Raw genomic sequence first — 25,941 nt, 5'->3', positions numbered from 1 at the left:
TATTTGTTTTAGTTCTGTGAAAAATATCATTGGTATTTTGACAGGGATTGTATTGAATCTATCACTTATCTCTCTCTCTCTCTCTCTCTCTCATATATTTATTGGAGTATAATTGCTTTACAATGTTGTGTTAGTTTCTGCTGTGCAACAAAGTGAATCAGCTATATGTATACATATATCCCCATATCCCCTCCCTCTTGAGCCTCCCTCCCACCCTCCCTATCCCACCTCTTTAGGTTGTCACAAAGCATCACGCTGATCTCCCTGTGCTATGCAGCAGCTTCCCACTAGCCATGCATTTTACATGTGGTAGTGAATATATGTCAATGCTACTCTCTCACTTCTTCCCAGCTTCCCCTCCCCCCATGTCCTCAAGTCCATTCTCTACGTCTGCATCTTTATTCCTGCCCTGCCACTGACTTCATCAGTACCGTTTTTTTAGATTCCATATATGTGCATTAGCATCTGGTATTTGTTTTTCTCTTCCTGACTTACTTCACTCTGTATGACAGACTCTAGGTCCATCCACCTCATTACAAGTAACTCAATTTTGTTACTCTTTATGGCTAATATTCCATTGTATATATGTGCCACATCTTCTTTATCCATTCATCTGTAGACAGACATTTAGGTTGCTTCCATGTCCTGGCTATTGTAAATAGTGCTGCAGTGAACATTGTGGTACATGTATCTTTTTGAATTATGGTTTTCTCTGGTATATGCCCAGTAGTGGGATTGCTGGGTCATATGGTAGTTCTGTTTTTAGTTTTTCAAGGAATCTCCATACTGTTCTCCATAGTGGCTGTATCAATTTACATTCCCACCAACAGTGCAAGAGGCTTCTCTTTTCTCCACACCCTCTCAAGCATTTATTGTTTGTAGATTTTTTGATGATGGCCATTCTGACCGGTGTCAGGTGATACCTCAATGTGGTTTTGATTTGCATTTCTCTAATGATTAGTGATGTTGAGCATCTTTTCATGTGTTTGTTGGCAATCTGTATATCTTCTTTGGAGAAATGTCTATTTAGGTCTTCCACCCATTTTTGGATTGTGTGGTTTGTTTTTTTGATATTGAGCTGCATGAGCTGCTTGTATATTTTAGAGATTAATCCTTTGTTGTTTCATTTGCAAATATTTTCTCCCATTCTGAGGGTTGTCTTTTTGTCTTGTTTATGGTTTCCTTTCTGTGCAAAAGATTTTAAGTTTCATTAGGTCCCATTTGTTTCTTTTTGTTTTTATTTCCATTTCTCTAGGAGGTGGGTCAAAAAGAATCTTGCTGTGATTTATGTCATAGAATGTTCTGCCTATGTTTCCCTCCAGGAGTTTTATAGTGTCTGGCCTTACATTTAGGTCTTTGATCCATTTTGAGTTTATTTTTGTGTGTGGTATTAGGAAGTGTTCTAATTTCGTTCTTTTACATGTAGCTGTCCAGTTTTCCCAGCACCACTTATTGAAGAGGCTGTCTTTTCTCCATTGTATATTCTTGCCTCCTTTGTCAAAGATAAGATGACCATATGTGCATGGGTTTATCTCTGGGCTTTCTATCCTGTTCCATTGATCTATATTTCTGCTTTTGTGCCAGTACCATACACTGTTTGCAGATGACATGATACTATACATAGAAAATCCTAAAGATGCCCCCAGAAAACTACTAGAGCTGATCAATGAATTTGGTAAAGTAGCAGGATACAAAATTAATGCACAGAAATCTCTTGCATTCCTATACACTAACAATGAAAAATCAGAAAGAGAAATTAAGGAAACACTCCCATTTACCACTGCAACAAAAAGAATAAAATACCTAGGAATAAACCTAACTAAGGAGGCAAGAGACCTGTATGCAGAGAACTATAAGACACTGATGAAAGAGTTCAGAGGTGATACAAACAGATCAAGAGATATACCATGTTCTTGGATTGGAAGAATCAACATTGTGAAAATGACTATGCTACCCAGAGCAATCTACAGATTCAGGGCAATCCCTAGCAAATTACCACTGGCATTTTTCACAGAACTAGAACAAAAATTTTCACAATTTGTATGGAAACACAAAAGACCCCAAATAGCCAAAGCAATCTTGAGAACGAAAAACGGAGCTGGAGGAATCAGGCTCCCTGACTTCAGACTATACTAACAAAGCTACAGTAGTCAAGACAGTATCAGTTATCTCTTGATAGATTTCTCCAAGTTCAAGTTCATTTGAGTTTACAGATGGGAAACTGTGAAAACTAAGATTTATTGCTAGACTAGCAAAAACAAAAAACCTAGTCTGTCTTCCTTTTTCCCTTCTGTTTTCTCTCTAATCATTTCTCTAGGACAACAGTGACTCTCTTCCATTGTGCGTAGTTGACTTGTTACTCTGCTTCTAGATTAGCAATGGTAAATACACTATATGAGTGTCACCACTCCTCCATTCCATCCCCATGCACATGTTGTTCCATGATCACAGCCTCTTTTGATGTTGGGGAGAAGCCCTCTAGCTCTGAGCAGCGTCTCCCTCATCAAGAAAACTGGGGTGCCTAGATCCACTCAGCTATTCTGAAGTGTTCATTGCCTTTTGCTATTTGCATTAGCATTTCTAGGGCTCCATAATCACCAGAAGATACTCCTGGGGTACAATAAGTCTCAAAGTCTCTATTTTAAGGTTCTGATTATTTAGGATCTAAGTTATTGGGGAAGGATGTTTATGAAAGATACTGTAAAGTAGAACAGGGTTTAAACTATGTTAAGATTGGTAAATATTACTGTCTGAGCTGAAATTAAGATGTTTCCTTTACTACTCTGATGATGCTGGCTTGTGTCATGAAGTAAATAAAACTTATGAGTCCGAAAGCCAGAATGGTTTCAGTCTCCACGATGTTACTCCAACAATTTCTGAGAAGCCAAGACTATTTACTGTGAAGAATTGTAGAACTGGTTAAAACATTTCCCAAAGCATTGTCACAAAGTGTTAAAATGTATGATGTAACATATACCATAGGCTATGGGTACAGAAGAAGCCAGAATCTTCTCTGTGATTCTGGAATCCTGGTATCTTCATGAATATAAAGTATCTGGATGGGGTCTCTGTGCTGACGATGAAGCTGCAGCTGCAATAGGCTCAGCCTCACCCCAAGGTTTGCTGGAAGGACATGGGGTGCATAGTTGTTTCCTGTGGTCTACGTGTGGGGTTTACCGACGGGGACCTCTTGTGTTCAAAGAGAGCTGCCCGCAGGGGAGCAGCAGTGCACGGGGAGAAAAACCCAACACTTCAGGGTCGAGGAAGGAGTTGGGAGTGACAGCCCAGCATGGAGAAGCACCTGCCGTAGTCGAGGGAACTTCAGAGAAGTCTCCAGTGAGAAGCCCCTCTGAAGAGCCTACGTCCGTGTCCCTGCAAGAGAGTTAGCCCTGAACTTCTGCCAGCCCCAGAGTGTGGGAAGCCCGCTTAAAATAGTCCCAGTTCAAGTGAAATATTTCTCAGCCGTTTTCTATACTTGGCACTGCCTCATCTTGTCCGCATATTCCCCCCTCCTGCATGCTTACCCATCTCAGAAGGAAAAAGAAACTAGCTAGGAAACGGGGAGGAGACAGGAGGGAGAGATGTGCCTGAGGGAGAAAGAGAATCCAGCTGTGCTTTTTCCCCCCAGTGTAGGCTTCTCCAGAAGCTAGCCTAAACCAGGGGAAGGGCGAAGACTGTGACGTTTATTCAAAAGAGATTTTTTGTTTGTTTGTTTTTGCGGTATGCGGGCCTCTCACTGTTGTGGCCTCTCCCGTTGCGGAGCGCAGGCTCAGCGGCCATGGCTCTCGGGCCCAGGCGCTCCGCGGCATGTGGGATCTTCCCGGACCGGGGCACGAACCCGCGTCCCCTGCATCGGCAGGCGGACTCTCAACCACTGCGCCACCAGGGAAGCCCATCAAAAGAGTTTTGATTAATATTTTGAATTCAAAGTTTAATTTTTGAAATGAGTCTGTAGGCGACCTCCAGTGTATATGCAGAACTGCGTATCACCGAAGAGTGAGCAGAAACGGCACGGAACCTGCTGGTTTTCCAGGAGCAGAGAAGGGTTATCCCCACTGACTACATGTTAAAGTGTGAAAGGAGCCCAAAATACAGTTGTGTTTTGAATACGGCATGATTGATGCTTGGTTAACATACCAGAAATAGTATCGAAAGGAAGAAAACTGCTGGGCTCTGAGGCTGGCGTGGGGAGGACAGTGTGAGGGCTGAATACATCAGAAGCTGTGTTTTTGTGTGCCGGGCTCTCCGGGAGCCCTTGTCCTCGAGTTCCTCCCAAGCAATTTGTGTGATCTGTCAGGCATAGAAGCGCCTTACTGTCCTGGAAAAGCCCAAGAGAGTTTTCTCACATCTCAGATCTGTCCTGATTTGCTCCTGAAAAGGTATATGTCAAGAGCCAGTGTTTAGGTACAGCTTCTGATAAAGGGAGTGTTTGGTTTTTGTGTTATAACAGGGAAATGAGAGAAACAACAGGCTCTGGTCTAGCTCACTAGGGTCCATCCCAGGCGCCTGGGGAGAAAACCTTACTCAATTTATTCAAATAGTGTTCATGACCCTGGAGTGTCCTTTCTTGTCCCGAGGGGTGATGGCATTAAGTGACTGAATGGGCTATGGAGTACTAGCGTGTAAGTCCCCAATTTATCTTCACTTCAGACATGACTAACAATTTTTTTTAGATTGAAGGATAAAGTCTCTTGCTGTGTTGAATTTATTTTTATCAGATAACCTTTATAATCAACACATAACATTTGTCTATTAGAAAAACGTAGAATCCTTATGCTTGCCCCTTGCTTGCTTTTTCTTCAACTTTGGCATTACCTATCTAACTTTGTAATCAATAGTGTCACAACAGGCAAATTACTGGTTTTTCCCTGTTGCAGTTCAGAAAAATATCTGATCATGAAAAGGTCAAATTTTAAGTATGCAAACAACCTACTTCTTTCTCTTTTCTTCAGTACTGGACAGACTGTCTCATTAACTCAGTTCCTTTCTGCTCACACACTCAGTGGAGTTTGCATTATTTCTCTTTCAGGTTGCCTTTTATTTTGAATGCTGTTCAAGGTCTTTGTTCCCTTTGACTCAGTGGGATATCACTTTTCATTCTTTATTTTCTCAAAACAGAAATGGGGTCAGACTTGTTTTAAGCTTTGAATGGATTCTGGATACAAGCAGGATTTAGGAGTTAAATTAGCTTTTTAAATGGTTTGAATTAGGTCATTTGTGTGTTTGGTGGTTTAAGATGACCTGACTGTAAATTCGTCTAGCAAGCCTGTCTCTGAGATGTCTTTTCCACAGTGTTGACAATACTATAGCGCTGTGGCACTATGTGTGGCATGGAGGCAACGTGCTTAAGGACGTGCACTTTGAAAGGGCGAGACCTCACTTTGAACCCTGTTTCTGTCTCTTACAAGCAGTGTGTGCCTTGGGCCAAGAATGTAACTTACCTAAGCCTCAGTTTTCTCCTTTTTAAAATGGAAATAACACACTTTCTGTTTGTTAAGATTAAGTAAGAAACTTATGTGAAGACCCACTAAAGTGTCTACCCCGTAGAACATACCCAATCCATGTTAGTTAATACTACTATACTAATAAAGATAATGTTTTAAAGACCCTTTCTGTGTATCAATTTAATTAAATTTCTTAGGATTTTAGAACTTTGGAGGTAGCTTGCTAATACCAAGAGTGATAAAGCATGACAGTGAAAAAAAATTATTCCAAGCATGACACTGACAAGAAATTAATAACTTATTCCAAATTTCCTATATAATAAAGGGATTAAAGAAAGTGGCCATTGTCACCTTTTTAATTTCAGTGAAGTAATATGTTGGCAGCGCCATCTGCTGATCAAAAAAGCACTTCTGGAATATTTTGCGAAGCAAGAAATGTAATTCCGTCTTCTTTTGCATCTTTTTCAACAAGGGTGGGCCAATCTGTCATTTTCTTCACTTGGGAAATTTAATTTTATTGAAGAGCTTGATAACATATAGCTATAACATTCTTTTGAAGTATCAGTCACTGTCTGTAAGAAAATGATTCTCTAATGGTGTCATCATTAACTTCTTAATCCACTCAGTGACTGACTCTTATTACCAAGGGATTGAAGGGGGGCAGAATTTACCACCCCCAAATTTGCCTCCTTAGCACAAGGATTATTTTAGCCTGGTTACTTTTAAGAAACAACAGACAAGGGAGAAGCTATGAAAACCAAGTAGAAATTACCCTTTTGTAAGAGATATTTACATTTATAAGGGTGTCTCCTTCTCTGTACCTGGAAGAGAAGAATGACTGTATCTCCAGAAACTCTTCTCTATGGAGAAGACACAGACTTAGATCTGCACGACAGCCTAACCCTTGTCGATTGTGCTTTTCATGGTGACCTCCCATAACTGGCCTGTCTGTCCCCATCCATATATCTTTCTTTAGCCTTTAGTTGGAGAAGGTACTTAAGGTGATGGCTTGGGCCGTTTCTGGGAGTTGCTCAGTTTTTCTGGGTCTCTCCCATGCAACCAGGAAGCATATATGGTATTAAACTTCTGTTGTTTTTCTCCTGTTAATCTGTCTTTTATTGGTGGTCGGGGGGTGGGGGGTGTCTCAGACAAAAGCCTAGAAGTGTAGAGGGAAAATGATTTTTCCTCCCCTACGTGATCAATTTCTTTAAGGTATCTTGATCTCATATTAAAATTAGAAATAAAAGGTCTGTGTGAGCCTGAATTTTGTATGGCTTTTCCTGCTCACTCAGAGGCTAGTCCAGGATCAGGTTACTCTGGCCAGTTGCCATTGATTAGCTTTCTACTCCTTTTTACAAAACAAGCGATACGTCGACAACAGATTTTAGGCTGACAACAGAAGCCCACGTGGTAGGAGTCCTGGGTCCGATTCTGAGAAATCGTATAGATGTTTGTGTTATACATCGTAGACTGGACCCTTGAGAGTGAGTGAATAACCCGAGGCCCAAAGCCACTTGGAGCCAGAGCAAGATTTGGGGTGTCTGCCAGCATAGCCGTAAGTTGAAGTGAATATCTATAAAATGTGGCAAATAAATGAATGTTACATGAAATACATTGTCCAATAATCTTCATTGTAAAATTCACATGACATTCATCATCGTAACTATTTTAAAACGTACACTTCCACAGCATTTAGTACATTCACAATGTCATGTAACCATCCCCACTATTGAGTTCCAGAATATTTTCATCACCCCCAAAGGAAACTCGGTACCGACTGAGCAGTTACTCCCATTTCTCCACAACCCCTAACAACCACTGATCTTTCTGTCTCTGTGGATTTGCCTACTGTGGGAATTTCATACAGACGGAATCATACAACATGTAGCCTTTTGTGTCTGGCTCCTCTCACTTACCATAATGTATTCTAGGTTCATCCATGTTGTGGCATGTATCCGTTCTTCATTTTTATCGATTACTCATATTCCATTGTACATATAGACCAAAATTTGTTTTCGTCTTCATCCACTGATGGACATTTGTGTTGTTTCTACCTTTCAGTTATTGTGAATAGTGCCACTGTAAACGTTCATGTATAAGTTATTGTTTGAAAACCTGTTTTCTAGGTTCTTTTGCTTACATACCTAGAAGTGGAATTGCCGGGTCACATTGTAATTCTCTTTAACGTACTGAAGAACCACCAAACTGTTTTCTGTGACGGTTGTGCCGTTTTACATTCCACCAGCAGTGTAGGAGGGTTCCAATTTCACTGCATCTTCAACACTTTTTTGAGTAGAGCTGTCCTAATGGGTGTGAAGTAGTATCTCATTCTAGTTATGATTTTGCATTTTTCTAATGACATTGAGCAACTTTTCAAGTGCTTTTTGGCCATTTGTATATTTTCTGTGAAGCAATGTCAAGTCCTTTGCCCTCAGTGATCTTTTCAAAGGATGAGACTAGGGCAGAGAGAATTGTGGTTAGGCTCTTTAAGGTTGTAAAGGACAGAACCTACTCAGGTCATCTCAGGTAGGGTGTGGTAATTGCAAGGCTACATGGGGAAAGAAGGAAGCCTGAGTGCCAATCTCAGCAGCAGTCCAGGTCTCCTGAAGAACTGGAATGCAGTTTACTATACTGTTCATCCGTTCAGCCGTTATTTGAGGGCCCCAGCGCTTCCCCACAGAGGACCATTGCAGGCACTGGGAACCATGGTGAAGTGTGACAATCTGGTCCCTGGAGTTTGGTGTCCACTGCTCCCTCTTCTACTCACTCTGTCCTTTTTGTCCCTCAGCTTTTCTCTCCTTGTTCCCTTTCTCTCTGTTTTTCCACTCCTGTTCTTTTCCTTTTCCTTTTACTGCTTTCTTGGAGTCTTGCACTCAAAACTCCCAGGGAGAGAATCTGATTCCTTTGCTTGGTCACCATCCATACTGGAGCATCTCACTGGGCAGAATCCTCACCCCAGAGTTCCTCGTAGCCTTGGGCCTCCTTTAGTGTAATTACAGGTGGTCGCATCCGTTGTGGTTAGGCCAGTGGACACCAAATTCTAGGGACCAGGTTGTCACACTTCTCCAAAATATATAGGCCGGGCTTCCCTGGGGGCGCAGTGGTTGGGAGTCCACCTGCCGATGCAGGGGACGTGGGTTCGTGCCCTGGTCCGGGAGGATCCCGCATGCTGCGGAGCGTCTGGGCCCGTGAGCCATGGCCGCTGGGCCTGTGCGTCCGGAGCCTGTGCTCCGCAACGGGAGAGGCCACAACAGTGAGAGGCCCGCATACCGAAAAAAAAAATATATATATAGGCAAAGTTTTCCACCATGAGCCTCTCAAATCCTCACTTGTTCACCAATCCCCAAGATGAAAAACACTTTCCCTAAGGAACTGACTGGGCATTCTGCTCAAATAGAGACTGAGGATGTTTCATGGGCTGTTTACTATACTGTTTCAAACTTTTCAGACATTTACAAGTGGGTCTGGTTTAGTTTTCTTGTTGTTGTGTATCCAGTTACCATACTCTTAGTGGTTTTAAACCACACAGATTTCTCATCTTACAATTCTGGAGGTCAGAAGTCTGAGATGGGTTTTCGAGAGTCAAAATCAAGGTGTTGGAAGGCCCGGTTCCTTTGGGAAGCTCCAGGGAGAATCTGTCCTTTGGCTCTTCCAGCTTCTAGGGACTGCCGGGTTCACTGGCTCGAGGCCACATCACTCTGATCTCTGCTTTCATCATCAACGTGTCTTCTTCTGTACCTGATCTGCCTGGGTTCCTCTTGTAAGGACCCTGGTCTTTACATTAGCCCCACCTGGATCATTCAGGACACTATCCCTGTCTCAGGATCCTTGACTTAATCATATATGCAAAGTCCCTATTGCCACATAAGATGACACCCATGGGTGCTGGGGATTAGGTGGTGGCTGTCTTTGGGGGAGTTGTTATTTGATCTACCACAGAGTCATAGTAAGGCAAAACTAGATCACTTAGACCAAGGGGTTTTAGTCTTTAAAGCATTAAGTGGAAGAGTTTAGACAAGTGAATGTAATTCCATTTCTGAGGTTTCTTTTAGTGCCTTATTTGCCAGACTGTGGTTTGCAAACAAAATTTTTGCCTTTTAATGTTCACATTTTGGAAGTGAGCCATGAAGGGTTGAACCCAAAGTAAGTACTGTTTGGCAAAATCAAAGAAGTGGCTTACTCACAGGAATTAAGCAGTTCTGAAAGCAATTAGGCCACCCCAGGAGTTCTTTATACCTTGTGGATTCATTAATATTTAACAAGTCATCCTGCAGGAGGCAAAGTGCCTTGCTGTAGTTCAGCTTCCTCATGGGTCTCAGAAGTTACCTTTGGAACGAGGGTTGGTTTTGGAAGCAAATCATTTCCCTTTTTTTTTTTTTTTTAGCTAGATAGCCCAAGCCCTCAAGCCCTGAAGAGAGGAGTCAAATTATACAAATCATATGGCATTCCATAGGCGTTTAACTAGTTAGACCTTCCTACAGCCACTGCCTTGCAGAAGTGGGGTGGAGTGTTATCTACACAAAGGAAATTAAAACACGTCTTTTTTTCCCCTGTTTGTTTTAAATATTTGCCTAGGGAGTATTAGGAAATGTGTTTTACCTGAAATATCTTATAGGTTCAAAGTGTTTCTCTCGTGAAGGACTAATTTTTGTTTCTGCTTATATATGACCCCACCTCGACTCCCCAGAGCTACAGGACTTCTAGCCCTATAACTACTTTTTGAATACTCACACACACACCACCTTTCATTTCACTTTGTCACATTTGTCCTCCCCACACTTCTATCTACTTAACCCCAGCCTGGGCATGCAAAACTTTATCTCTGCTCTAAGTGATAAGAGGTGACTTGTTTGGTCTCTAAATCCCTGTCCATTGCAAGCAAATGGGAGCTGGTGGTCTGAGTATACCTTGTTGTAAAAGCCAGCATATGTCTTGCTTTCTTCAGCTAAGATCCACTTCTCCGAGCAACACAGAATACAGTATGGTAGTATGGGTCTGTCCCAAAGCTGACTTCAAATTTCCACTTCTGGTAAATGAATCTTTCAGTTTCTATCCTTCCTACTATCTCATCTGAGGTCTCAAGGATATTTAATCAAAGTGTAAGTTCAAGGTGCTGACTTTCTTCACCCTAGCAGTTTCTGTATGATAAACGTGGCTTCTAACCCACCCAGCCTGGGAATGGGAATTCAGCTTGAATCCCACCACTTTTCCTCATCCCATTACAGTTTATAAAAGGCGATGGCAGTATGATGGAGGATGCCGAAATTTCTCCTGGAAATAGGTCTAAAGGGTTGCCTCCAATGACTGGCTTCCCCGCCAATTGCACAATAGCTTCACTGATACCGTAGTTTGGGATCCCATGTGGAGCTCTGAAGCATTAGAAATCTGATATCCTCAGAGCTGGATCTGAAGGGACTGATTCATAAGCAAGGCTTGTGAAAGACTCATATGTAAAACCAGAATGCCAGTTTATTGTTTTACCATGAAAAAAGATTTCATTTCAAATAAGGCAGGTGAAGAGAGTGATCTTTGGAATCAGGCCAGTGGTGCCTCTGGTCTCTAGGCCTTGATTTAGTCAGATGGGAATAAGCATGGCACCTACATAATGGGGTTGTGTGCACAGTGATGGAGAGAATTCAGGGGAAGTGTTTGGGTGGTTTAAATGGGGTCACCATTACTATGCTCATTAGTCACACCATTTTACACCTGAGGAAACTGAGGTGGAGCATACTTGCCTAATTACAGAGTGACAGAGCAGAACTGGAGCCAGGATGTCTGATCCTGTTTCTGAAAGGGCTATGTAGCCCGGGGTCTCATGGTGAGTTTCCTAAGAGGGTCTTTCCACTGTCCAGGGCTGCCTGTCATCAGCCTACTTTGCCTTACATGAAAGTACAAATGTAACTTTCAAACCTAATTATCCATCAGACTGCAAGACGGAGTTCTGAAATTTCCAACTCTTTTGAATCCTTTTGCTACTAATTTTAAATTCTCCGGGCAAGTTGCCTTTTTTATATACCAGGGTATTTGTCTCAGGTCAGTATTTGTGATTAAAATGACATGTAGCAATTGAGGTCTAAATTCACTGATAGAATTTCAGACCTCCCTGCTTCTCTCTTATTTCCCATCTTCTAACTCACAACTCCTCCCAGAAATGTTTCTTTAAAGTATGACTTTTGTGTATTTTATGCCTCTTTTGTTCCTTCTGGTGATGGTATGTAAGTAACAACTCCTGACGTAAATAATCTCCTTTTCTGGGCCCACTTTTTCTTTGGAAAAATTTCATCCAAATATCTTTTCCTGTTTATTTGGGGCTCTTAGTCTTTTCTGTTTGGATTCTTCTAGTAGACGATAATTTGAATGTAGAAGGTGGCAGTGGAGGACCGTAGGAAGGAAACTGGGTTAGAATCCAGGAGATTTGGTTCTCTTCCCAGCTCTAGCTTTGCCTGACCTTGGGCAAACCACCTCCCCCCTTAAATGCCAGTTATTTTACTTATTATTTAGGAATGATGTCCACTTTACCCATCTTGCCACAGTCCTGGGAGAAATAAATGAAACACTACAGTGTTTTGAAAATAAGTCAATGCAGATTGTTGCAGAGTGAAACAAGCCCAGCCTGTTCCTAGCCCAACAGCTCTTAGCCACTAACAAAACATTTATCTTCTCTGAATCACAGTCTCTTTAACTCTGAGTGGGGGATGCATCACTCTTTTTTGTAAGGCTTGAATGAAAGGGACAGAGGAGCTGAAAGCATCCTGTAAACTGCAGAATACCACACGAATGTAAAGGTGGTGTCAGGAGTCTGCTTCTTCCTTCCTCTGTGTCCTCAGGCAAACCAGGCACTTGTTAGGACTCTAACTCCTTATAGCAGCCTTAGGGAACTTTTAATCACTGTCTATTTAGAAACCTGTTTATATGGACCTATACATATATATGTATATATATATGTCTTTTTCTTAATAACAGCAATACCTCAGACCCTTAAATACGGTGCAGGTGTGTTGTAACATGCTTTCTTCGACTATAATGACATTTGTTTTTAATTGGTTCATGAAATCTTAATCTTTTGTTGATGACTTACAGAAGTGATTTCCAGACCACATTCTTTGACCCTAAATTAAAATTCCTAAATATTGAATAAATCCTGACCCATTCAAATTTGTTTTAATTTTGTCTGTCAAAATGGAAATGAGGTGTGAATGGAACGGGCTGAGGATTTGAGGCCCTAGGAGACAGTCTTTTTTTAAAATTTACATCTTTATTGGTGTATAATTGCTTTACAACCTTGTATTAGTAGCTGCTGTATAACAAAGTGAATCAGCTATACCTATACATATATCCCCATATCCCCTCCCTCTTGTGTCTTCCTCCCACCCTCCCTATCCCACCCCTCTAGGGGATCACAAAGCACCGAGCAGATCTCCCTGTGCTATGCAGCTGCTTCCCACTAGCTATCTATTTTACGTTTGGTAGTGTATATATGTCTATGCCACTCTCTCACTTCATCCCAGCTTCCGCTTGCCCCTCCCCGTGTCCTCATGTCCATTCTCTACATCTGCGTCTTTATTCCTGTCCTGCCCCTAGGTTCGTCAGAATGGTTTTTTCTTTTTTTTTAGATTCCATACATATGTGTTAGCATACGGTATTTGTTTTTCTCTTTCTGACTTAATTCACTCTGTATGACAGACTCTAGGTCCATCCACCTCACTACAAATAACTCAGTTTTGTTCCTTTATGTGGCTGAGTAATATTCCATTGTATATATGTGCCACATCTTCTTTATCCATTCATCTGTTGATGGACACTTAGGTTGCTTCCATGTCCCGGCTATTGTAAATAGAGCTGCAGTGAACATTGTGGTACATGACTCTTTTTGAATTATGGTTTTCTCAGGGTATATGCCCAGCAGTGGGATTGCTGTGTTGTATGGTAGCTCTATTTTTAGTTTTTTAAGGAACCTTCATCCTGTTCTCCATAGTGGCTGTATCAATTTTACATTCCCACCAACAGAGGGTTCCCTTTTCTAGGAGACAGTCTTTGAGGTGTTGCTTTCAAGTCAACACTCTTCACCTAAAGCCACCCAGAGTGCCCCCCCCCCCCACAGGACAGACACAGTTTATATCTGTAACCAGAGAAGGGGATGACGGTATTGTATTGTTCCTTGAGTATCGTCTTCTCCAGGGCAGAGGCTACATTTTCTAGTGCGTCCAAACCTGGATTTTGGATAGTTAAAAAGAAAAAAAACATCAGACAAGTTGTCAGGTGAAAAATGTTTAAACCTTATGTGCATCCACATTTGGGATGAGAAACATTATAATGTGAAACCGAGAACACGCAATTTATCTCCCTCCTGTTGCTAGGTTAAAGTTGCTCAGTGCAGGTGGGTTATGCCCCAGGAACCGACATGGATGTGTTTCTACATCTGTGTGAAGGGGGCCAGCCTGCATCAGTAGGGGGTGAGAGCCCTTCCAAAGTGTTGGGCTCCTTTTCAGTCCCCTTCCATCATTGTACCTACTTCTGATAGTACAGTGAGTGACCAAACAGCACTCCTTAGTGCCACATTTGGGGCTTCAAACCCCAGCAATGATTTCTATTCATTGGTTTAATTTTGAGGAAGTCTAACAAATGGATTCTGAGTCATTGACTCTCAAAAGGTATGATTGCCTTGTACAACACGGAGAATAGAGCTAGTATTTTGTGATAGCTGTAAATAGAGTGTAACCTTTAAAATTGTATAAAAAATTAAAAAATTAAAGAAATACAGATATTCTCCATGTAAACTGGTCAGGTCTTTGGTTGGAACCTCGTAATCAAGTGACATCTTGGGAGGTTTGTAAGATCTGCACAGGCCACTTGGTGGTGCTCATGACAGGGCAACTCTCTCTTCTTTAATAAAAAAAAGAAAAAAAGAAAAAGACACATCTTCACAGCTGTGACATTTTAGTTCTGCTTTACCGAACAGAAAGCGGTTCAGTTCCAAATTTGATCCTAAATTCAAAACCACAGTGTACTCTAAAACATTGAGCATTCCTGAGAAAACAGTTTGAGGTGGAGTTCGTTTGTACTGTTACAGAACGATCTTCTGTCAACACCCTATTCTCACAGAGAATTAGAAATACAACCTGTGGCTAAAAGGTATTTTAACATGTGAAGGTCAAGCAAACCATAACTAGAATTCTAAGGACCTTGTCTCGTTAGAAAAATGGTCAAAATATTAAAGAATAAAGTTCACGATGAACAAAGAGCATTCCCTTCCTCACTCAGTAAATCTGACCATGGCAAGGATTCAGAAATCCACAAGCAGACTCTCTCTCTTGCATGAGGTCAGCCTCATGCACAAAATGAGCACAACCAGGCAGTTTTTCTAAAAACAGTTCTGATTTATTTATAAGTCAGTATTGGACACCAGGATTCAGATATTATGTGTGCATCTATACACACCCATAGACGCTATTTGTCGATTGCATATCTGTCTTTGTATTGTACAGTTGAAGAAAAGGGGAGACTTCACCACCACCCCACGCAGCACATTTTCCATCAACGCTCCATGAAAAGTGAATTCCTTCCTCGCAAAGAAGCAAAGTGATATTTTTACAAAGCCAGATAAAACCCCCAATAAATGGCTTCTTAATGACATAATAAAGTCCACACTTCCTATCAGGCCAACGTAGCATTGGCTTCTGCCTATTTCTCCTCCCTCCTCTCTCAGGACGCTTCTCTTTATTCTTTGGGCTCCAGATTCCCTGGTTTTCCCAGATCCTTCTGGCCACAGGACATAAGCACATGCCCTTCTCCCTTCCTGGAAAACCCTGCCCCGGCACTTCCTCTTCATCCTTCCGTTCTCAGGTAAAATGTAGTGTCCTCAGAGAGGCCTTCCCCTTTGACCTTATCTTAAGTGGTTTCCCTGTTATTTTCAGATGTTTGTTTTTTCCCCCCAGAACATTTATCCACTTAACAAAGCTTGTAATTACTTCCGTTGTTGTGTTTACTTATTTTTGTTTTTTTTTGCGGTATGCGGGCCTCTCACTGTTGTGGCCTCTCCCGTTACGGAGCACAGGCTCCGGACGCGCAGGCTCAGTAGCCATGGCTCACGGGCCCAGCCACTCCGCGGCACGTGGAATCCTCCCGGACCGGGGCACGAACCTGTGTCCGCTGCATCGGCAGGCTGTCTGGGTTCAGTTGTGGCTCTACATGTTATGAATTGTGGACCTTGACTAATCATGTGATTTCTCTACACCTCCACTTCTTCATCTGTAAAGTGGGCATGATATATATATTTTTAAAGTCTTTATTGAATTTGTTACAATATTGCTTCTGTTTTAATGTTTTGGGTTTTTGGCTGCAAGGCATGTGGGATCTTAGCTCCCCAGCCAGGAGTCAAACCCTCACCCCTTGCATTGGAAGGTGAAGTCTTAACCACTGGACTGCCAGGGAAGTCCCTGGCCATGATATTTACCTCTTAGGGCTGTCATGAAGAATAAACATGTTAATACATGTGAAGTGTGTAGAACAGTACCTGGCATATAACAAGGCCTCAGTATTTGTCAATGATTGTTAGTGCTATCGTAATCACCATCTCTGGCTGGTGGAACATTCTTCCCCTGCTAACTGTGCTTTTTTTCTCTTTCCCTTCCTTCAGGGAGGGGTTCCCAGACCATCCTGTATAAATTCATGCCAGACCACTGAGGATTCTCTTTCCTGTCCCACTGCCCTGTTTATTTATCTTCATAGCATTTTAAAACATTTCATATATTTACCTTTTTAGTGATGATATCTCTTACTATAATTTAAGTTCCATGAAAGCAAGGAATTTGTTCTGTTCACGCCTGTGTTTCAGGGGTCCATAGAGGCAGTTATTAGGCTTTCAGTGAATAGCTGTTGCATGAATGAATAATTGAGAATTTGGTACTGTCCTCATCTGTCTCCCTCTTTAACAAGTAAGTAGGGATTGTGTCTGCTTTGCTTACATGTAAGTACCTGGCATGAATCCCAGTACCCAGCAAAAAGTGATCTGCAAATGTTTGTTAAAGGAATGGATTAAAAAATGTAAAAACAATAGTTTGAGGCTTTGCCAAAAATCATAGACATAGCAAATCTTAGCAATAAATACATTAGTAATTATTACCCTTTCATCTCTTGGTGGTAACTGAGATGTTTTGTCAAATCAGCTTTTTAAAGAACTATATTAATCTTAAAATCCTATCACCTAAATTTTATTTTCTTACATTGCCTTTCAGTCCAATTTGTATATACCCAGAGGCAGTCCCACTCTCTTTTTTTCCCTCACTTGGATGAGAAGATGACACTATGTATATAGTATTTACCATATCATGATCGAATCACATTAATTTTACCAAGAATTTGGTGCAATTCGCATGCCTACGTCCTTTTTTTCTCTCTCCCTTAGTTTTTTTTTTTTTTTTGCGGTACGCAGGCCTCTACAGGCCCAGCCGCTCCGCGGCATGTGGGATCCTCCCCGACCGGGGCACGAACCCATGTCTCCTGCATTGGCAGGTGGACTCTCAACCACTGCGCCACCAGGGAAGCCCCCCCCTTAGTTTGTTTAAATCTCTCAACTAGATTCAATCTAAGTAATAAGTTCAGTCAGTGGACATCTATTGAACATCAAGCATTTAATTGTAAAGATACCTTTACAAGTACGATATAATATTCTCCATCATCCATCGTAAGGGATACCAATAACACCAAACAAACACCATTTCCCTCTATGTCATAAAGGCTGATGGTCCAGAAATAGAAGACACATCCTTTGCCCCTAGAATCTACAATCTACAAGTCTATTGGTGAGATTTTAGAAATCTGTCCAAAGAGAGTTAAATATGTAAAGAAGAACACATAAGAGGTTAAGAGTGGGCAGAGAAAGTGGTTGCTGTACATTCAGAAGAGGAAGAAGTCCACCAATTCCCTGGACCAAAGGATGCCAACTACAAACAGAGTTTGCCAGCATTTGATGTGTGTGTTTTGCTATCTGATTCCAAAATTCCAGAACTTCCTTTTATAAATGAGATGGTACAACTTTCCTAATCTGCTCTTTAAATTCCTTGAAGAATTAATGCTTTTCCTAACTTTGCTGCATATAGCATTTTGACTGTCCAGGCTAGTTGGAAATCTTATTCAGGAATTCCCTTTCAGATATTCTTTCCCAGCATGGTTTTCTTCTTTAATTCTCACTGTCAGAGAGAGCTGACAGTGTTATAGAAACTTCTTTCCGGTAATTTCTTATTACCCACCTCTCTCTCACCTTTATTCCAAGCCCTCTCTTGTCATCCTAGATATGAGTTTACTTCTACCTTCCTTATTTGAAGTGTTTTATTCCAAATCCCATCCTTATTTTTTTCTGTAAAGGCCTTGATCTGACTGACATAACCTGTTTTACTGTTACTAGAGTGAAACATCATAAGACAATAATTCAGCCATTCTCCACTGAACCCTGTAACTACTAAGAAATATAATATTGACACCCTTATTATGGTTGCATGAGAGAGAGGAAGGTTTTTGGAGTTTATTTTTCTTTCCCCCCAAAACCCTTCAATTCACTTAGCAATCTCAATATTAAATAATCATTGTTTTCTGATTTTAACATTACTTTCAGGATGCTTTATATTTGCCATGGCCAAGATTTAGAATAATAATAATAATAAAACTATCCAGTGATATGACAGAAGTAAAAAATTTTTACATAAAATTAAAATATTTTCGAAAATGTTCTATAATAAATATGTATATTTAAAATTTAAATAATAGTATTGACATTTTTTAAGGTATAGATTGAGATGGCAAATGCATTAGTTTTCTGCTTTAGTTGAGCTTACTTTTTTAACATTGGAGACGATAGGCATTTTCTGAGTTTTTATGTTGGTTATGATTATAAATGCTTGAGACTAAATGAAGAATATAATTTCTTTTGTATTTAAGTAGCACCACTCAGTGCAGAGTGCTTTAAACAGTTCAGGCATGCTTGCTTTTAGGGAGAGGTTTGCATGTCTCCTGGTATTCTTTGCAACTACTTCACTCTTTCTAATGGGAGGGTATTTTCCTGGGTTGGTTGTTACTGGGCAGAGCTGGGTAAACCCGAGTTTTGGTATTGCTGTTAGTTTGTGAAGACTGTCCAAGGGTGGGCAATGATCTCCCCGGATGGGAAAAGGTAGCAGAGGATCTGTTGTGAGTTAATTTTTGTTTGGTGTGACTTTTTCTTTCTTTCTACCAACAGTCCTTTGATGCTCTGATTTATTTTGGAAACAAGGGCTAAAAATAAAAGAAATAAGAATCCATTTCTTCTCTACTTGTCTCAGGAGGGATGTGACTCATATTTCTCCAAAAGGACTGAGTGAGTTGGCCTCTCTCTGAGTACAAGTGAGAAGAAAACAGAGGTATGGCTTCTACCTTAGAAAGATGACAAAAAACAACTTTAAGTAGAATCCTCAGTGGATTCGAATATTGTAACGTCAATGGCGAGATCAGATGAGAAATGACTCCTCAGTACTGGCAGCCACGGAGCTTTTTACATCCTTGTTTCTGTCCTCATGTTGTCTTTTTCTCGATTCTCAACTTTGGGGACCAATGTGATGAGATCAGAATAAGTGTCCCAACTGTCTGGGCAAAGAAAGCCTCAGCTATGTTTACTTTGATCCTGCCAACAATAAAATGGAACAGCAACAACAAAGAACACCTCCAGTTTTCTACGTGAGGGCTCTTGCAGGTTTTATCTGAGTCAGAAAACGTTGTCAAAATAGTAGACATTTTCATGGTGTCATTTTTCTCAGGTCTTAAACCCAAAGGGTAAATAGCAGCTATTTCAGATGTTGTGGGAAAAGGCATGGAAATGGCTGCACTTTTCAGCATCTGTACCTTAAAACATCTGTGTCTTGGCTGGAGGAATGTCTTTCCCTTAGGGGAATGGCTGTTGTTCCGTAGGTGAGTGGCTGTGGGCTTGGCAGCAGGCACAGCTACTTCTTCGGTTCTGCTACCTCTGCCCACACTCTTTCTATTCCTTCCGAGCTGCTTCCCCTTTTGACATTTAGCTTCCTCTTTCCTTCTGGCTTCGCCTCCTAAGCGTAAGTCCTCCCTTCCTCTATCCATCCTGTGTGTGACTCATACTTTATTAAAACTTGAAAAAAATTATTATTTTTTTTCACTAGAATCCACACCTATTAACTAGGAAGTGCTTTGCTTTCAAAAGACCAGTTATGTTGTTTATAATGTTGTTGTTGCGACACTAAAACGCTCACTCACTTCCATTAGATTCTACCTTAAAATAGCCCATCAGTTTTGCTGATATTTTTTGGAACATGGGAGGTAATAGGACTACACATTTGCAGGGGCTGTATGCTATTCATGCATATTTACATTCGAATAGTCATAAGGTCTTAAACAAAACAAACTTCTTTTCTGCTCTTTAAGGAGGAAAATCAGCATTGTCATATAAACAAAAATTGCAAATGTTTACTTTCCTGTGGAGTATTTTCCCACCCTGGTATATAGGTAATTAATTAATTCTCCGTATATATGTGTGTGTGTGTGTGTGTGTGTGTGTGTGTACAGTCCTGAACTACCCATGTCCCTTCTGGAAAATGTTAGTAAGATGCCAACTCACCTGGCAAGCAGGGAGGAATGGATTTTGCTTTGGGTGTGTGTAGTTTATATTAAGGTGAAGTAATAAAGGGGAGCAATGGCTTCCTAATTAAGAAATTGCCAACGCTAATGCTGACCAATACCTTTTCTCATTGCTGTCCAGGCTTATCTTTAAGCAAACCTGGACCCAGCACTTACTCAGTGCCCATGGGCTTCTTCAGGCTTACACTTCCACACTGGTAACTCCACTCCAAAGGCCCAAGGGCATTGGAGTCAGGAGGTTGTACAGCTGTTACTGCCACGCCTTCTGCATTGACAGTGAGTGACTGTGGGCTCTCACTGCCAGTGTTCAATCCCCATAGCACATGGGGCGCTCAAGACATTTTTCTTTTGCATCCTCCACAGTACTTAATTATGCACATAAAGTTTCAAGAACCAATGTCTCACCACGGGGAAACGTTAAAATGCAGATACCTGGGAGGCCCATTTTTAATAGCCTGGATTTGGAGTAACTTCCCTGATGACTACTTCATTACCAGGCATCCCTGGTGGTTTGAGTCACAGACCACACTTTGTGAAACCTTGACTTGGAAAAAAAAAATTTAAGTTAAAAAAAATCCATTCAATTTTCAAGGGACTAAAGAGTAAGCAAAACAATACGGACATCTCTCTCTCTCTCTCTCTCTCCCTCTCTCTCTCTCTCTCTCTCTCTCTCTCTCTCTCTCTTTATATATATATATATATATATATATATATATATATATATATATATATATATATAAAATGAAAATATAATATGGAGACCTCGTATATACAAAAAGCTTATTAAATCAAGTAATAAATTTACATGCTGTTACAATAATTCCAAACAGTACCATGTGAATAACGTATGTAATTGGAAGTACACATAACATGATCAAAATCAGGAACATTCCCTGGGCTGTCTCTGACTTTTGCAACTTCCTTGTTGAGCTCAATTTTCTAACGCCGTGGTGATGTAAATGTCAACCGTGCCAAGATCCTGCCTCTCCCAGGTGCCAGGGTCAGGCCGGCAGGTAGGGACATGTCTAGGCTACACTTAGCTGTGCTGTATTTTCTGAGAGGCAGGAATCAGGAAGAAAACTCTTAATTTCGATAGGTGAAGATAAGAGTAAGAAGAATTACTTGCCTACAGGCAATGAACCAATCAATTTAAAGAATAGATGACAATTGCACAAGGCTAAGTATAGAGGGTGTGCTCACTTATTATTTATTGAATGTTTAAATGGTTGAGTACTTCAGTGTATTTTGTTCCATTGGGGTACTACTTTTCTTTTTACATCATTTCTCATTCATATCTACTGAGGATGTCTGAGGCTTCTTTGCTGTGGTTTAATCTCCAACCCAAGCTCCCTCTAAACATTCATACCAGGTAGATCTTAATTTTTTTCTGCAACTGTTTCCCATGTTCCTTGCCTTCCCCCCTGTTCCTGGCATTGTGTTCAGAGCAGGCAAAAAAATAAGGAGTTTCTGTTCTAAAATGTAAGGCTCCCACGGTGGCTGCATCTTCCCTAGATTGAAACCTTCCCCATTCTGGCATTTGAAAGACTTCCTTACCTAAAGCTTGATTCTCGATCTGAGGACCTAAGCCCAAGCTAAGCCAGACAGTCCCAAGTTCTGCTCATTCCTACACACTGAAAAGAACTACAGTTAATATATAAATGCATACATTTGTATACCCAAGTGAAGGCAGTCAACACATACCAGGCAGAGGACCCATATCAGCTACTTGGAAAATACAACCCGGACCCTCATTCTCAAATTTGAAAAACATTCAAAATATATGAAGAATACCAATAGCATGAAAGAGAAGAACCAAAAAAAAAAAAAAAAAGAAATTAAAAAGAAATTGAATAGATTTCAATAGAAACAGATAATTCAGTAACAGTAACAGAGGATAATGAAACAAGAAAAAAATCAAGAACCTGTGAAAAGCTAGAGAACAACAAAAAAAATGTTTTAGAAGCTCAACATGTCTTTAGTAAAGTAAAATCTTCCATACAAGAGTTTGAAGATCACACTGAAGAAATTACCTAGGAAATAAACAGTGACAAAACTAAAGGAAACTTAAAAGATAAAACAGAAAAATTGATCTATGTGTTATAACAGAGGAGGTCCAGAAATGGGGAACAAAGAAAAGTGTGGGGTGGAACTTTTCAAAGAAATATGAGAAAGTGATTTACCACAACAAAAGAGAGAACTGAGTCTCTTCAGAGTGAAAGGGCTGCTGATGGCCTGAGTAAATGAAGACACTTGGATTCACATTTACGGTGTTTTGTATACTAAGGGGAAAGAGAAGGTCTTAAATGCTTCTGGAGACTCAGCGGGAAAATGCTCATATATATTAGGAAGAATCAGAACAGCCTAGGAATCTTGGACACCAGAGAACAACATATAATGCCGGAAAACGTTCTAGAAAAGAATGGTCTGAACCTAGAATTGTATGCTCAGGCAAACTATTAGTCAAGTGGAAGAGCAAACTAAAGTGTCTCCAAAACACAGGGACTTAGAAAGTAGTAGTTTCCATGCACTTTTATTTGGATGAAGTTGCTCAAAGAAATATGCTAAAGAAAGAAAGGAAAGGAAAAGAAGGACGAGGGAGGGAGGGAGAACTGGAAGGGATGTGATAAACAGTGGCACCGATTCAGGAGTTTGATTTGAGTTAATCCTAGGATCGCAGTTGTATCAGCAGGCCAGGAGAACAATAGTTCTAAAGAGTATGTCACACTAGTTTAAGGAAGAAAACTGAAACAAATATGATTCAGATGCTAGATGATATTGACATGGTGACTAAAGCAATGTGATATTTTCCTCAACAAGAAAATAGGCCAGTTCCATGATAAGCAAAACCGTGGCTCAAGTGTGCAGCAAACATAAGTGGGGTGTGATATTGAGCAAGTGTTGTGGAGGAAGAGAATATTCTCTTTTGTGTGGTATAGAGGTGATGACATTGGACCGATGGAGAGAGGAAAATGTACTCCTAACACATTACTTGGTTCTTCTGTGAATTAAATATACATAAACATGTACCAGTCTGGTTTCACTGTGGAAAAATTAGAGTCTTTTAAGGAGAATGGGGTTTAAAGGTGGGGAATTTGGTGCTTACATAATCATTGAATGAGCTGGTGGAGTGAAGATTAAGCTAGCACTATAGAATCTTCAGTCCTGCTTTTACAAGTGGGATCTAGAGGTCTGGAAGCTGCAACTGCCCCGCAGGGGAGAAAGCTGCAGGGAATCATCACAGAAGGTACAGTCCCCGAGCTGGGGACTGGCAGGGAATGTGGCATCTAGCTGGCTGCTGCAAACTCCCGTTAATGCAGGCCAGATGTGCCAGGCACCACCTCTGCCCGAGAAAGAAGGGTTTCTGCCTCCTTGCTGCCTTCCAACTTTTCTCCCAATGCATCTCCCTCAACCACTCTAAACTGATTCTAGAACCCTGTTGATGAGGGAGTGTCAGGGACATGTGGTTTGAGGTGTCCCACCCCTGCATTGGCAGGCAGATTTAGAACAGATTGGGAATACGTGTTACCTAGAAGCAAAATCTCCCACTAAGGATAATATCAGTTAATTTATTTCCAATGTTTAGAATCCACCCATAGGCAAAATATGGAAGATGTAAAAAGTAGTGATAAGAACAGAGCATAAATATTCTCAATGTTTAAGGTAAATAGAATAACAAAATATTTAAGGATACTATTAACAGATTCAAATGTAACTAATAGAAATAAAATAAATGAAACTTCTCTTTCTTAGAGAAGAAATAAATAGATAATGCTTCAGTCAAAAATGCTTCAATCAAAACATTGAAATATAAGCTATAAGTGGGTTAGGGAACCATGGCAAGAATTAAAAACAAGCAGAAGTAGGAAGTGGTATGTGAGGTTGGGTAGGTAGGACTGGAGACGGCTGCTTTGTGTTTTAAGATCCTTCTGTACTGCTTGATTTTTTTTTTTTTAAACACACATATATTGCTTTAATAAATAAAATGTAAGACGCTGTTCTTTTATTATATCATCAAATAACGATATTGCTTAACATAAAAAACACATATATTTTAAAAATTTACCCCTCTAATGACATTCCTACTCTGCTGGATTATTGAAGCTCCTTTGCTCTATTTGGATCAAAGTGAGCAGGATTTTGGTTTTCATTAGTGTTGAAAATGAATCCAGTTAATTATTCTGTCTGCCTTTTGCACCTCTATTTAGCCCCTCACCTGCCGCAGGTGTGCGCCTGACAGTGCTGCGTTGTTTCTGAGCTCTGTGTCCCTTGGTTACTGTTCGGTTTCACTAAGGCACACGTGCCATGTCCGGTTCGCACTGCTCTTTCGAAGAGGGTAGGACCAGGATCCAAATGGCCACTATTAGATTAGATATTATCTGAAGGTATCTAGGGAAGGGAATTTAATCAGGAATCATTAGTTGAAATGATTTACCTGAATTGTTTTACAGTGAGCATGTATTAATTGATAAAAATAGTAACATAATAATGTAGAAAAAAAAGGAAAAGTATGTGCCCAGACCTGGGCTAATGTGATATACTTAATGTTGTTTTCCTTTTAAATAAGACACATTGATTGATTTCTGCCTTCTCTACTCCAAGTAAGTAAAGCTACTGGGTTCTACAAAACTAAGTAGAAGAGAGCCATCTTTCTCAAAGTGTCCGCCAAAAGAGCGCGCCAAGTTCAAGTAAGTTTAGGAAATGCTGGCTAAACATACCTAAACAGACTTCCTTAGTGAAGGACTTCTCAGGAGTCAATTCTATGACACACTGAGAATATCTAAGATAAAACATGTGACATTTCCATTCCTTATTTCACTCAGTAGCTCATGGAATTTAGATTGTGTGAAATGTATATTTGAAATTTGGGAGTTTAAATTTGGCAGTCAGGAGAGAAAAAAAAAGGAAGAATGGTAAGGAAGAATTTGATAATATTTAGGCAGAGGGATTGCTATTTCGGGAACTAACTGAACAATTCTAAGATTGTTGGAATATAGTCCAGTGTCTGTCTGTCTGTCTCTCCATCCATCCACCCATCCCCCACATATCACCTGTCATCTATCTATCTATCATTTTGTCTCTTTTTTGGTGTGCTGACTTTACAGGAGATTCTAGATTGACTCAATATATGTGATCCAGTTAACTAAATGCAATTTTGGAATCAGTTTCCAAGTAAATATTTCTTGATTCTTAACAATAAAAAGTAGCCATTTATATAATCAGTAGTGATTCTAAAGCTGCTTTCTTTCCTCCATCACTGATTTCAGGGACAAGGTTGTAAAAACTGCACAATTCTAGCTGAAATTTAGGCAAATGTATCTATAAGATTAGCAAGAGATAAAAAGAAGTGTTAACTTTTAGATTTAAAAAAAAAAAAACCCACTGATGTTATCCAGTTTACACCGGACTAACTTTCAGTTCCTTGGAATCTTTGTTGCAAGAACTCAGGGGCAAGTCCCTGGAAAGAAAGAATAAGGATGCAATAATGAAAATATAAGAATAAGAAAGGTCTTTGCAGTATGGTAGCTTTGTTCTCTTCTCAGTAGCAGCCTTTCTATCTGACAAATTCCCCAGAGCTTTCTTCACTATTTGAAGCACAATTTTACAGAGAAGCCATAGCCTCTAGACTAATATTTAGTGGACTATTTCAACAGATGAGGCTGCAGTAGCAGCAACTGGAGATAAGACTATTATGGAAAAAAATTTAGACTACTATGCCGAAATCTCATATAAGCTCATCACTTCACGTTTTCACCTAAAAAATACATTTTCAGAGAGTGCGAAAATTATTGATAAGAAGCTTTTTCCACTTCCTTTGATGATTTCCTTAACTTTTGTTATTTCTTTATTTCAAAAGAAATCTGTGATA

This window comes from Stenella coeruleoalba, assembly GCF_951394435.1.
Source record: "Stenella coeruleoalba genome assembly, chromosome: 9".
Lineage (NCBI taxonomy): Eukaryota > Metazoa > Chordata > Mammalia > Artiodactyla > Delphinidae > Stenella > Stenella coeruleoalba.
This window is presented reverse-complemented; position numbering follows the sequence as displayed.